The following is a 12,127-nucleotide window of genomic DNA, read 5'->3' on the forward strand; positions in this document are numbered from 1 at the left end:
TTGCCTCACAGAGCCAGACTTCAGGCTGCAAAACCCGAGTCTGTATGCCCCTCTTGCGGCCGAACTGCTAAGAAACGTGACGGACGAGTTTTGCCGACACCTGAATAACCTGACACCGATGGACATGTCGCGCCCCACGGTACAGAAGCAGGGCACTACCAACCTGGCCTATTTCCGAGTCCTCAGGGTGGATCAACCCTTCATTCTTAGCCTCCTGGACAAGGCAGTGGAGAAGGCCAACAGCTGCTACTTCTTGACCGTCATCGCCACCCTTGGGCAGTTTGGCCAGCGGGACACTGACATCCTGCAAATCAGCGACTTGGTGTCCCAGGATTCAGTGGTGTCCTTATAGTCCACCTTGCCATAAAGGTGTGCTGGCTGGAGAGAGGAGGACACGCATCTCCTCCTCTCTCGTTACGGTCTGCTTGGCCTGATTGGCATGAGGGGGGTCACTCTTTACGACACTGGGAATGCACGAAACGTGCAATTTCCAGTCAAACTGAACAATCTAGGTATGGACATAGGCCAGGACTTAATGAGCGTGCTGTCAAAACCGGCAAAGTAACTTTCCTCCAGCTCTACGCCGACGCTCCGCACATTCACTACAGCCAGCCATTCAACACCCCGTGAGTGGGGTTCTGGTAACTTGTGGCTTGTCCCACCCAAATTTCATAACCACCCTCACCAGCAGGGCACACACGTACCTCAGGTACGTCCGGGACCTGAGCCGCCGCCTGGCGTGTCAAGTGGGATGCCGCATCGAGCAGGTGGTGCGTTTTGAATGGCAAAGATGTTCCCTTTGACATTAACCCGCGGGACTATTTCGATCATTCCGCTCTGCAGAAGCTTTTCCTTGACCATGCGCTGCTGGTGCCCTTCCAGGACAGAGAGGAAGGCCAGGGTCTCCTATCCACATTGAGGAATGTTGTCAACCACCTGGCCGGCGTCCTGGGACAGTCCTTGCGAGACAGCGAGGGCGTTGGCAGGTACCACGCTTCTTGGAAAGCATTTCAGGCGGAGCTGGCCCTGGAGGATCTCTTCTTCGGCCATCCCTTGTCAGTCCTTGACAACACCCTCAGTGCCAGCCTGGGAACCAGCACAGTCAATGAACGTAGCGTGAGCCACGAGAGGGGTTTCATCGGGCTGGCACCCCACAACAGCGCCAGTCTGGAAGAGTCCCCGCCTCCCCTCCATCACTGGACCAGGGACGAGCTACAAAAAACACGCATCCAGAGGATCTGGGCACTGTGTCAGTGTTTGGAAGCTGGACCGGCCGTGCTTGGGGCAGCCCTTATAAGGGTCCTGCTGGGGGATCTTTACGACGATCAGCTTCCCTGGACCTCCCTTAAGGCAGACACTCCCCCTGGCAGGCTGATTGGTGCGAACCGATGTCAAGAAACTGGCCGAGGACCTCGCCAACAAAGACAGCTTCCCAGTCCCACACACATTCAGCAGGGCGCGCACCCTGGTGAGTGAGGCAGGGCAGGATGTGGTGGAGTGCCTGGTCCAAGGCTTCACCGCTGAGGCCATCATCTTCTTCCCAGGATTCAAATTCACAGACCTTCGCAGCACCAAAAGGATCTAGTGGAACTACAGGGACTGGATTCAGGTCAGCCACGGAGATCAGTCCATCCTACAAATGTCTCACGTCGCCTCCAACACACTTCAAATTCTCTCAGAGATTGAGCGGCGCTCCCTCTGCTTTTCAAAACACCTGGAGGTGTACCGAGACCATGGCATGCCTTGGATGGCAACAGTGTTACAGAGGCTCCCGAAGGAGATGAAGGGAGGTTTGCTCCTCAACACACTCACCTTCATCTCCTGCGTTGCTTTGATACAGAATGGAGCTTACATTGACTTTGTACACTTGAAAGAGCTTCTCCTGCAGATGAGCCTGGGAGGTGTGTCACAGGCCCGACTTCAGCAGCTACTCATCCTGGGGAAATTCAACCTGGAAAAAGTGAGAAATGTCAGGATCTGGAGACTGCATCCGTCTGTCCCGTATAAGGTATGCATTAGCTGGCCTGTCCGTGTCATTCCACAGCACTTGTTTTTGATATGCTATTTGTCTTTTTTATCTATTTACATCTTTATTTCTTTGTAGTAGTAGTAGCTGCTCTTTTTATCTAAAGCATCCTGTGACTTTGTCTTTTTTAAGCTGCTGTGTAAACGAAGGTGTTGTTATTTCTATTGTCATTATAACAATGCTTGTTGTCGTCACAGCTATTGTCGTTCATATATTCTTAACAGTTGGAGAAACGTGTGACCCCTTTGCCATCCCTCCGAGCACCTCCCAGTGAGGCGACTAAGTGTGTCCAGCCCCTGGAAGATGTCCAAGCGGTCGATGACCAGGATGAGATAAGGCCCGCAGCGGTGCCGGCTGCCACGTGCTTGCCGGCCAACTTTCGGCAGGAGTGGACCGCAGATGAGGAATCGCTCGTTCCCAAAGAGTCCCAGGTCACCCACAAAGTTGCATACCAGGAATACATCCAAACATGCAGGAAGAGAAAGTTGCCAGTAAGAACATTTGATGCCTTCAAGCGCAAGGGGCAGTGCCTGATGACTTGAAGCACACAAAAGATAGCTAAGAAAAGAATGTGCTGTTGCAATGTTTGAATTTTGTATTTGTATTTTTTTTGGTATGTATATATGTTTGTGTGATTTGCTGTTGCAATCGTTGCCTTATTTATTGTATAAGTTCAAAGTAGTTGATGTCTTCAAGCGCAAGGGGCAGCGCCTGATGACTTGAAGCACACAAAAGATAGCTAAGAAAAGAATGTGCTGTTGCAATGTTTGAATTTTGTATTTGTATTTTTTTTGGTATGTATATATGTTTGTGTGATTTGCTGTTGCAATCATTGCCTTATTTATTGTATAAGTTCAAAGTAGTTGATGTCTTCAAGCGCAACAGGCAGCACCTGATGACTTGAAGCACACAAAAGATAGCTATATAGCTATACATATATATATATATATATATATATATATATATATATGTTCATATATATATATGTATATGTATATATGTTCATATATATATATGTATATATATATATATATATATATATATATATATATATATGTATATATATACATATGTATATATGTATGTGTGTGATTTGCTGTTGCAATCGTTGACTTATTTATTGTATGAGTTCAAAGTAGTATTCAATTATCTCCACTGATGCCACGGTTGATGTCACACAATGCAACGGCAAAACATTTTCCTTCCTTTTTTTCATTTCGTCTATTGCACATGCATCATCCGCTGTCGCTTCCTCATGAATGCAGGAAAGCTTCTTGCTACCCAGCTCCTCCTTCTTCTTCTTATTGTGACATATTGTAGCCTCTGTGGCTAACCGTGGCATCAGTGGAGATAATTGAATACTACTTTGAACTCATACAATAAATAAGTCAACGATTGCAACAGCAAATCACACACACATACATATATACTGTACTGTAACTAATATATACCAAAAATAAGTTTATATATATATATATACATGCATATATATAATATATATTAATATATGTATGTGATCGTGTATATTGAAAATGAGGAAAAATAAAAAAAAAAAACCCTCACATGGACTCTGCCTTGACGAGGCGTGAGGGCTTAAAGCCTCTGTGATCCTCTGGTGTGTTTCAGAATCTCCAGAATCACAGAGGCCAAACCAAAGAGTCCACAACATACAGCTAAAATTAAACTGAAATTGCCTCCCTGTTTTGCAACAATGCTTCGCAGTTTCATGCTTCTGTTCGGCTGTCAGGCGCACGATTCACATTGTCATTTTTAAAGGTGGACATGGAGAGAAGTACTGACACTGCCACAGCAGCTGAGAGGGAAGAGCTGAGACGCAGCAGTGTTCCTGTATTCCACCGCGGCTTCTCCGAGACAGGTGCACCAGTGCTGAGAGACAAGGAGGTCAGTGTGAAAACCAGGGATACCTTAGTATTTTGATTTTAACTCAAAACCCAATTTAATACCTGTCTTTTAAGGGAAAATAATAACAATAAGAAGTAAATATACAAAAACACACACACACCACGACCACCATGAACTCAAGTCCACAGCTCCAGCTGTTTTATTTTGCAGAGATTTTTGGAGACAGCTAGAGCTAGAACTAAAATAACTTAGTTTAACATTTAACATTTAAGTCAATTTTAAGATTCCAGGACAAGTGGAGACAAAAAAGACATGTAAATGATCAATTTAAGATCATACCATTTATGCACACATCAAAAACAAGCGAATAACTCTCATCCATCTGACATATGTCAACATGAGATATTGTATCTTGGCAAGTGCAGACTTATTTGCTGTGTCTCTTGTATTATTTACCTGAACACAGTTCACGAATTTAGCAGTTTGTCTGGCACATTCTCGACGGTGATGCTCCTGAATGGCTTGGTGCGCACAGACGACTTCTTATTTCTAACATAGAGGTCAGCTGTGACACACACAGCCATTCTGGATGCACAGTAAACACATCCAGATTTCAACAGGTAAGTGAAACAGAGAACTGCTTCGATGGTATCACAGTATGCAGATGCGATTTATTGTTAGGGTTAGTATGGCGGAGGAGAAAAACGACCAAGATTAAAGAAACTCAAGTTGGATGATGTTTTTTGCCAGGTTCATCTGAATATAGGTAATTGTGAGAGGTGCCTGCTGGACAGAGGTAGTCCAGAATTGTAGAGAACAATGCAGCTCATTTCTGGTTTCTAATACAGTATGAGATGTGTTGTTTTCAGCCTTTCTGGATGCAGTCAACAGCTCCAGCTGTTTTATTTTGCAGCGATTCTTAGTTTAACATTTGTTAACTCAATTTTAGGACCAAAATGACATGTAAATGATCAATTTAAGATCATCCCATTTATGCACACATCAAAAACAAGCGAATAACTTTGAACACAAGAACATCCATCTGACATATGTAAATATGAGATATTGTATCTTGGCAAGTGCAGACTTATTTGCTGTGTCTCTTGTATTATTTACCTGAACACTGTGAATTTAGCAGTTTCTCTGGTGAATTACGACTTTTCAGAGTGGCCCGAACCGAAAATTACGCGTGTGGGGTAAAAAAACAATAAGAAAACAGGTCTACTGGTGTGAAATCAGCTCTAATATGTTCTCATTTGTGCATTCTACAAGTACCAGAATGTGTGGCTTGTAAAGCATGTATGGTATGCATATTTAATGCATTCAAACATTTGCTGTGTATTCTTTGTCTCCTCTTATTTGCCGACAGCAAAACCTGGCAGGAGTATTGGAGAAAGATGAACGTGTTGGTGTGGTTAATGGACGAGAGGAAATGGTGGCAGTCTCCAGCATCAGCTCAACTACTTCCACTTTTCTCAAAAGCCTCCTTATGGTGCTGGATTACCTCTTCACGGACAGAAGCAGGTCAGAGACAAACACGAACATGGAATCAAACTACTGTATCCGGGCAGCGCCACCCATGAACAGTTATACTTACTGCTGAATTGCAACAGGTAAGTAAAACAGGTAACTGCTTCCATGGTATCACATGCAATTTATTGTAAAACTTAGTGTATGTATATGTATATGTATATATATATATATATATATATATATATATATATATATATATATATATAATATACATACACTAAGTTTTACAATACATAGTTTTACTATATACATATATATATATATATGTATATGTAGTTACAGTGAGTAACCTCCACATGGGCTCTGCCTTGACGAGGCGTGGAGGCTTAAAGCTTCTGTGATCCTCTGGTGTCTTGAAGAATCTCCAGAATCACTAAAGCTAAACCAAAGAGTCCGCACCATACAGCTGAACTTGAAATAGCAATGCCTCCCTTTGTTCCAACAACACATTCAAGGTTTCATGCTTCTATGCAGTTGGCACGATTCACATTGTCATTTTCAAAGGTGGACATGGAGGGAGGCACCGACACTCTGCCACAGCAGCTGAGAGGGAAGAGCTGAGACGCAGCGATGTTCCAGTATTCCGCCGCGGTTTCTCCGAGACAGGTGCGTCAGTGCTGAGAGAGAAGAAGGTCAGTGAAAAACCAGGGACACCTTATTATTTAGAGGTGAACCTTGAATTTCTGGGACTAATTTTTTTGTAGTAAATGCACAATCAAGCGCAACAGGCAGCACCTGATGACTTGAAGCACACAAAAGACAGCTATATAGCTATATGTATATATATGTATATATATATATATATGTATATATATATATATATATATATATATATATGTATGTGGTCACCTGTCTCCACCTAGTGGACAAAAGGAGGAATTGAATCATGAAATTGTAGATTTTAGAAGCACACCACTTACAAACCATGAAAAAGCAGTGGTTTTTCACCTGAAATGAAATGGAAATGCAATAAATGGAAGCCAAAGACTACTGTTAGCGGAAGTCAAGTGTTTTAGTGTTTCATCGTATAATCATGTCCAAACTGTGCCATACTTGACTCGTTTCATCAGCTCAGTGTCCCTGGTAGTATGAAATGCATTCCGTGTCACCTGCAATGTTTGTCTGAACCCTTTGTTTCTCAGATAAATTAGTTAAAGAAAAGACAGTGCCTATGTGTTTTTCACTGTTTTTTGCCACCCTCTTTATGTAAATCTAATGTTAACAAGACTTCAAGGCATTTTGCTTCTCAGCAAAAACGTTTATTTAAAACACAGTTCCAAGTAACAACAAAAACAAATGTGAATAATAAAAAGCAAACAACAGCAACACGTATGAACAATATAAACACAAACAACAGCAGCAATAACAAGAACAAGTATCAAAAAAACAAAAAAAACATCAGCATCAATCAAATCAGAGCAAACACTGTGGCCCGCAGTGGACGGCTAATGTGGGTCCCCCTTCGTCTCTTCTGGTAACTGTGTTGTGGAGGAGAGGGGGAGAAGAACAACAGAAACAGACAAAAATGTATTGTTATCTCCCACCTTATGTTGAGTGGTTGCAGTATGCCTGGTCAGAGGTGAAGAACAAACCAACTCACAATACTAGCAGTAATAATTACCATTTAACAAGTTACATAAGCAACCTGCTAGTTGTGGTTGCTTAATGAGTGAAATTGGCTCAGCCCTGTTTAAGAAATGAGAAGTAAACTCACTGCTTCCAGAGACCAGCCACAACATCTCCTGTGTTGCCCAGGAAAAAAAGGCCCTGGCCTGCTGCAGCTCGCCCCAGCCTCCTTTGGAGTGAGGGCCTGATGCAGGTGAGATAGGCCGCAAACCACTGTTGGTGGGGGGGAAAAAAAATTTGTCAGGATGTTTCTTTTCAAGTCAGTCGTCGGTGGAAATGGTTTTCTTCACTTAAAGGTACAAAACACACAAGCAAACAAACAAACAAACAAGCAAAAAACACTCAACTCACCCTCTCCAATGCTAAACTGATCACAGCTTGCTCAAAGCTGTCAGAGAAGGTGATTTTTTTCCCAACGCCTGGGGTCACCTCCCTGGCAATCCAGCCACCGAGTTCCGCCCACTGTTAAAGGTGAAAGATTCCTGTACGTAGAAATTCGTATGCATTGCCTTTGCCTTACAGGACTGGCAACCCTGACCTGACGAGGCACGGATCACTTCACCAGCCAATGGCCACCAGGTTAACAGTATTTCATAGAAGAAAAATAAATAAGAAAAACACACCTGGTAATATGTAAATTTAGGATTTCTACAATGTTTTAATTTTGTATGTATTAAATAGTAGTTCATGTTAGTTATATATATGTATATATATTCTCACCACTATCACTGTGTCCTGTGGCATCATCACATGTGCTGGATTCATCACATTTGCTGCAGTCCGTCTCCCAGGATATTTAAGCAAGCTTGCTCCCGGGGCAGTGCAAGAGGTCATCACCTGTGCGCCTGCAGCACTTGTGGTGTTTTCTGCTGCGTCTTTGCACAGCCAAGTGTGGCAGTTGCAGTATCCATTAATAATAGTTTGTTTTGTAGCCTTTGTTATGTCAAGTATTAATTTCGTTTTTGTGTTTTTATTGTTTTTCTGTTGATTGACATTTTGTTGTCATTTTTTTGTTTGTTGTTTGCCTTTATTTTTACAGATGAATCTTTTTCTTTGTGTGTCTCTGCAGATCGCGACGTTTCGACCCGGCTTGGGTCTTCATCAGGCCAGAAGGCACAAGGTAGGTATTGCTTTTAATATGAGGAGATGTTGCCCCTTCGAGCTGTGATGCCAAACTGACTTTTATCTTCCCTGTTTCCCTTTTGATAGTCTGTGTTTTTAACTTGTTAACTTCTTTCCTTTTCTCTTTCTTTTTTCTCCTTTGCTCCTATATATACATATAGATAGATAGATAGATAGATAGATAGATAAATAGATAGATACATAGATAGATACATATATGTGTCTCTTTGTTTAGAAGGTGTGGCTGAGACTGACTTTCACAAATCTAAACTGTTTTTAAATGTGGTCACCTGTCTCCACCTCGTGGACAAAAGAATCCTGTGTGTGTGTGTCTGTGTGTGTGGTTTGAGATGTTTTGGACTAGTTTGTGATAGACATCCATTTCAGTGTGTTCATTATATAGCATTCACAGCTGTATTTTGCCACGAGTCATGTGGCTGAACTGTAAGTTGTCAAAAGGAGAATCATATGAAGGTCACTGGCAGACTGATAAAGTGTAATTCAAACTTAAAGGTGTACAGTGTGTCCCAGCAGTCCAGCTGTGTTGCATTTGTGGTGTTTTTTGCTGCGTCTTTGCACTGACAAATCACTGAGTGTGGCAGTTGCAGTGCAACTCCACGTCCACAGGGTGTCGTGTGAAGCACCACCAACATCACCTGTGCTAAATTCATCATATCTGCTGCAGTCGTCTCCCAGGATATTTAAGCAAGCTTGCACCCGGTGCAGTGCATCGTATGTGCTTTTGTCTGTTGCAAGAGAGGTAGATCATCACACAGCATCCCCAGCAGATGTGATACAGTGCTGCTATTGAATCCACATCATGAAATTGTAGATTTTAGAAGCACACCACTTACAAACCATGAAAAAGCAGTGGTTGTCCACCTGAAATCAAATGGAAATGCAATCAATGGAACCCAAAGACTATAGTTAGCAGAAGTGAAGTGTTTTAGTATTTAATCTTGGACATTACCTTTGTTTTCCCTTCTATAATCTTGTCCAAACTATGCCATACTTGACTAATTTCATCAGCTCATCTCAGTCTTCAGACAGCTGGTTGGTCCGCCTGCCTGGTCTGGCTGGGTTGGAGGAGCGACCTGCAGCCCACACGGCCATTTGTGTCACCTGCTCTCTGTCTTAAGCATGTACTTGTATATTCATTCACTCCTTCATTGTTGATGTGTTTGTTTTTTTACTTTATTGTCCTCACTGCTTGTATGGCAACATATTTTTTCATCCTCACATCTGGTAATTACAATTATGCCACATGTCATTATGGCATGTTTCACATGCAGTGAACATTTTTTATGCAATCCCTTCTCCTGGAGTAGCAATGTTTGTCTAAACCCTTTTCTCTCTCCAATAAATGAGTTTAAGAAAAGACAGTGTCTTTGTGTTTTTCACTGTTTTTGTCACCCTTTATGTGTCCATCTAATGTTAAAAGACTTCAAGGCATTTTCCTTCTCAGCAAGAACATTTATTTAAAACATGATTGTAAAGAACAAGAACAACAAAAACAACAACACGTGTTAATAATAAAAAGCAGCAACATATATGAACAATATGAACCACAACCACATTGCCAACTGGAAAAGTGTCGGCCATACTGGTCGGCGCATTAGGCCGCGCTTTCGTCTCTTCTGGTAACTGTGTTGTGGAGGAGAGGGGGAGAAGAAAAACAAAAACAGAGAAAAATTTATTGTTATCTCCCAGCTTATATTCAGTGGTTGCAATATGCCTCGTCAGACTAAAGAACAGTCCAACCAACAACTATCTAACTAATACTAACACTAATAATTACCATTTAACTTTGAGTGATATTGCCTTAGCCCTGTTAAAGAAATGAGAAGTACACTCACTGCACCCAGAGACGTTCCACATCGGCCCAGGGATCGGCCAAGGAATTGCCTCTCGTGTTGAGGAAAAAATGGTCCTTGCCAGTTGCAGCTCTCCCCAGCCTCCTGAGTAGTGTGCGTCTGATGGCGTTGTGGTAGGCAGACAACTACTGTGGGTGAGAAACAAAATGTCAAGATGTTTTTCAAGTCAGTTGTTGGTGGAAATGGTTTGTTCACTCGAATGTAAAAAAAAACACAAACAAACAAAAAACACTCAACTCACCCTATCCAAATCCAAGCCGATGACAGCTTTCTGTGAGCCATCCAAGAAGCTGATGGTTGTGCCAACACCAGCGGTCACCTCCTTGTCAATCCAGTCAGTCAGCTGTGATGGGGGATTACTTTTGAAGGTAAGGATACAAAGAACTTCAAGTGCAAGACACTCAAAGTTTCAGGGAAACAGAAACCCTTTGGATGGAAAATTGGAATCAATGCACGCTTACTTTAAATTCCTGCACCGACCTCTTGTGTCCATCAGCACATATTGGTAATACATTTTGGAGTCAGCAGACATCTGCCTTCCCTCTTTGAGCTTTTGGCAGGCTACCTGCATCCAATTTCTTTGCTTCTCCCGCATGTGCTCACAGCAGGACTTCCTGTTTTCCTGAGATCTGACATGCATCACAGGTTCACAACGGTAAAGTACATTTGAGACATTGAAAAAAACAACAAAAAATGCATGGCCTTCTCCTGACTGTAGTCAGCTGAAGTGTATAGTCTCAAGCATGTGTGTGTGTTATTACTTACATTTTTTTCACAGACAATTTTTATGCTGACCGGCCTTATCTGTGGAAACACAATGCAGACACTCGCGCAGAGTTAACCCTATAAAGATAGATAGATAGATAGATAGATAGATAGATAGATAGATAGAAATACTTTAATAATCCCAGACTGGGAAATTATTTTGGTACAGCAGTAGTGGGTCCACAAATAAAACACTTCGTACATAACATAAATAGAATCCAATATATACATAGTGTATATATACAGTGCACAGTGTGCTATAAACAATAAACTATGATAATATATACAACAAAACAGTAGAGAGAGCAGAGTTCTCTATCAGGCAGAGGTGAGAGAGTTATTGTATAAAGTGATGGTTTGTGGCAGGAAAGATTTCCTGTATCTGTTGCTACGACAGCGAAGCGTAAGCAGCCTTCCGGAGAAAGGGCTCTGCTGTCTGACCAGTGTGAGTTGGAGAGGGTGGAGAGGATTATCCATGATGGATAACAGTTTTTTCAGTGTCCTCCTCTCCACCACAGCCTCCAGAGTGTCCTGTTTACACTGGCTCCAATGCTGCTTCCCCAACAAACCACAGCAAAGAAAAGTACACTGGCCACCACAGACTGATAAAAGATCTCCAACATCTTGCTGCACACGTTGAAGGATCTCAGCTTCCTCAGGAAGTAAAGTCTGCTCATCCCCTTCTTGTAAACAGCTTCAGTGTTAGATCTCCAGTCCAGTCTATGGTTGATGGTAACACCAAGGTACTTATAATTATGTATATCTATATATATATATATATATATATATATATATATATATATATATATATTATATAATTATAAAGCTTGACACATCCAGAAATTCTAACTTTTTCAGAACTGAGGTGTTTACAAAACACAACTAAATCAGTTCTAAAACTCTTGCCACAGCAACTTCTTGCTCACAACTTGGGTGATTGTAGATACAAAGCAAAGTACGCAAAAAGGAAGGATAGGACATTTAAGCAAGTTTGCACCCGTACCTTTTTTGTGATCATCTTGATGACTTCCTGCATGATGCTTTTACACACACACGCACACACCTGCATATATATATATATACATATATATATATATATATATATATATATATAGATAGATAGATAGATAGATAGATATATGTGTCTCTTTGTTTAGAAGGTGTGGATGAGACTGACTTTCACAAATCTAAACTGTTTTCATATGTGGTCACCTGTCTCCATCTAGTGGACAAAACAAGCAATTGAATCCACATCATGAAATTGTAGATTTTAAAAGCACACCACTTACAAACCATGAAAAAGCAGCGGTTTTTCACC

General features: G+C 41.9%; 2 long non-coding RNA genes across 2 annotated transcripts; both read right to left on the bottom strand.

The window, feature by feature from the left end:
- Positions 1-6,754: 6,754 nt before the first annotated feature.
- LOC115578104 (uncharacterized) lies at positions 6,755-7,477 on the bottom strand. The gene is made up of 3 exons (XR_003983375.1): positions 7,400-7,477; positions 7,137-7,261; positions 6,755-6,900 (listed from the first exon to the last, which is right to left on the bottom strand). It is a non-coding gene; the product is annotated as an uncharacterized LOC115578104 (long non-coding RNA).
- A 2,167-nt stretch (positions 7,478-9,644) lies between these two features.
- Positions 9,645-10,618, bottom strand: LOC115578110 (uncharacterized). The gene is made up of 3 exons (XR_003983377.1): positions 10,286-10,618; positions 10,027-10,172; positions 9,645-9,814 (listed from the first exon to the last, which is right to left on the bottom strand). It is a non-coding gene; the product is annotated as an uncharacterized LOC115578110 (long non-coding RNA).
- Between the last annotated feature and the right edge of the window lie 1,509 nt (positions 10,619-12,127).

The sequence above is a fragment of the Sparus aurata genome, unplaced genomic scaffold (assembly GCF_900880675.1).
Source record: "Sparus aurata unplaced genomic scaffold, fSpaAur1.1, whole genome shotgun sequence".
Classification (NCBI taxonomy): domain Eukaryota; kingdom Metazoa; phylum Chordata; class Actinopteri; order Spariformes; family Sparidae; genus Sparus; species Sparus aurata.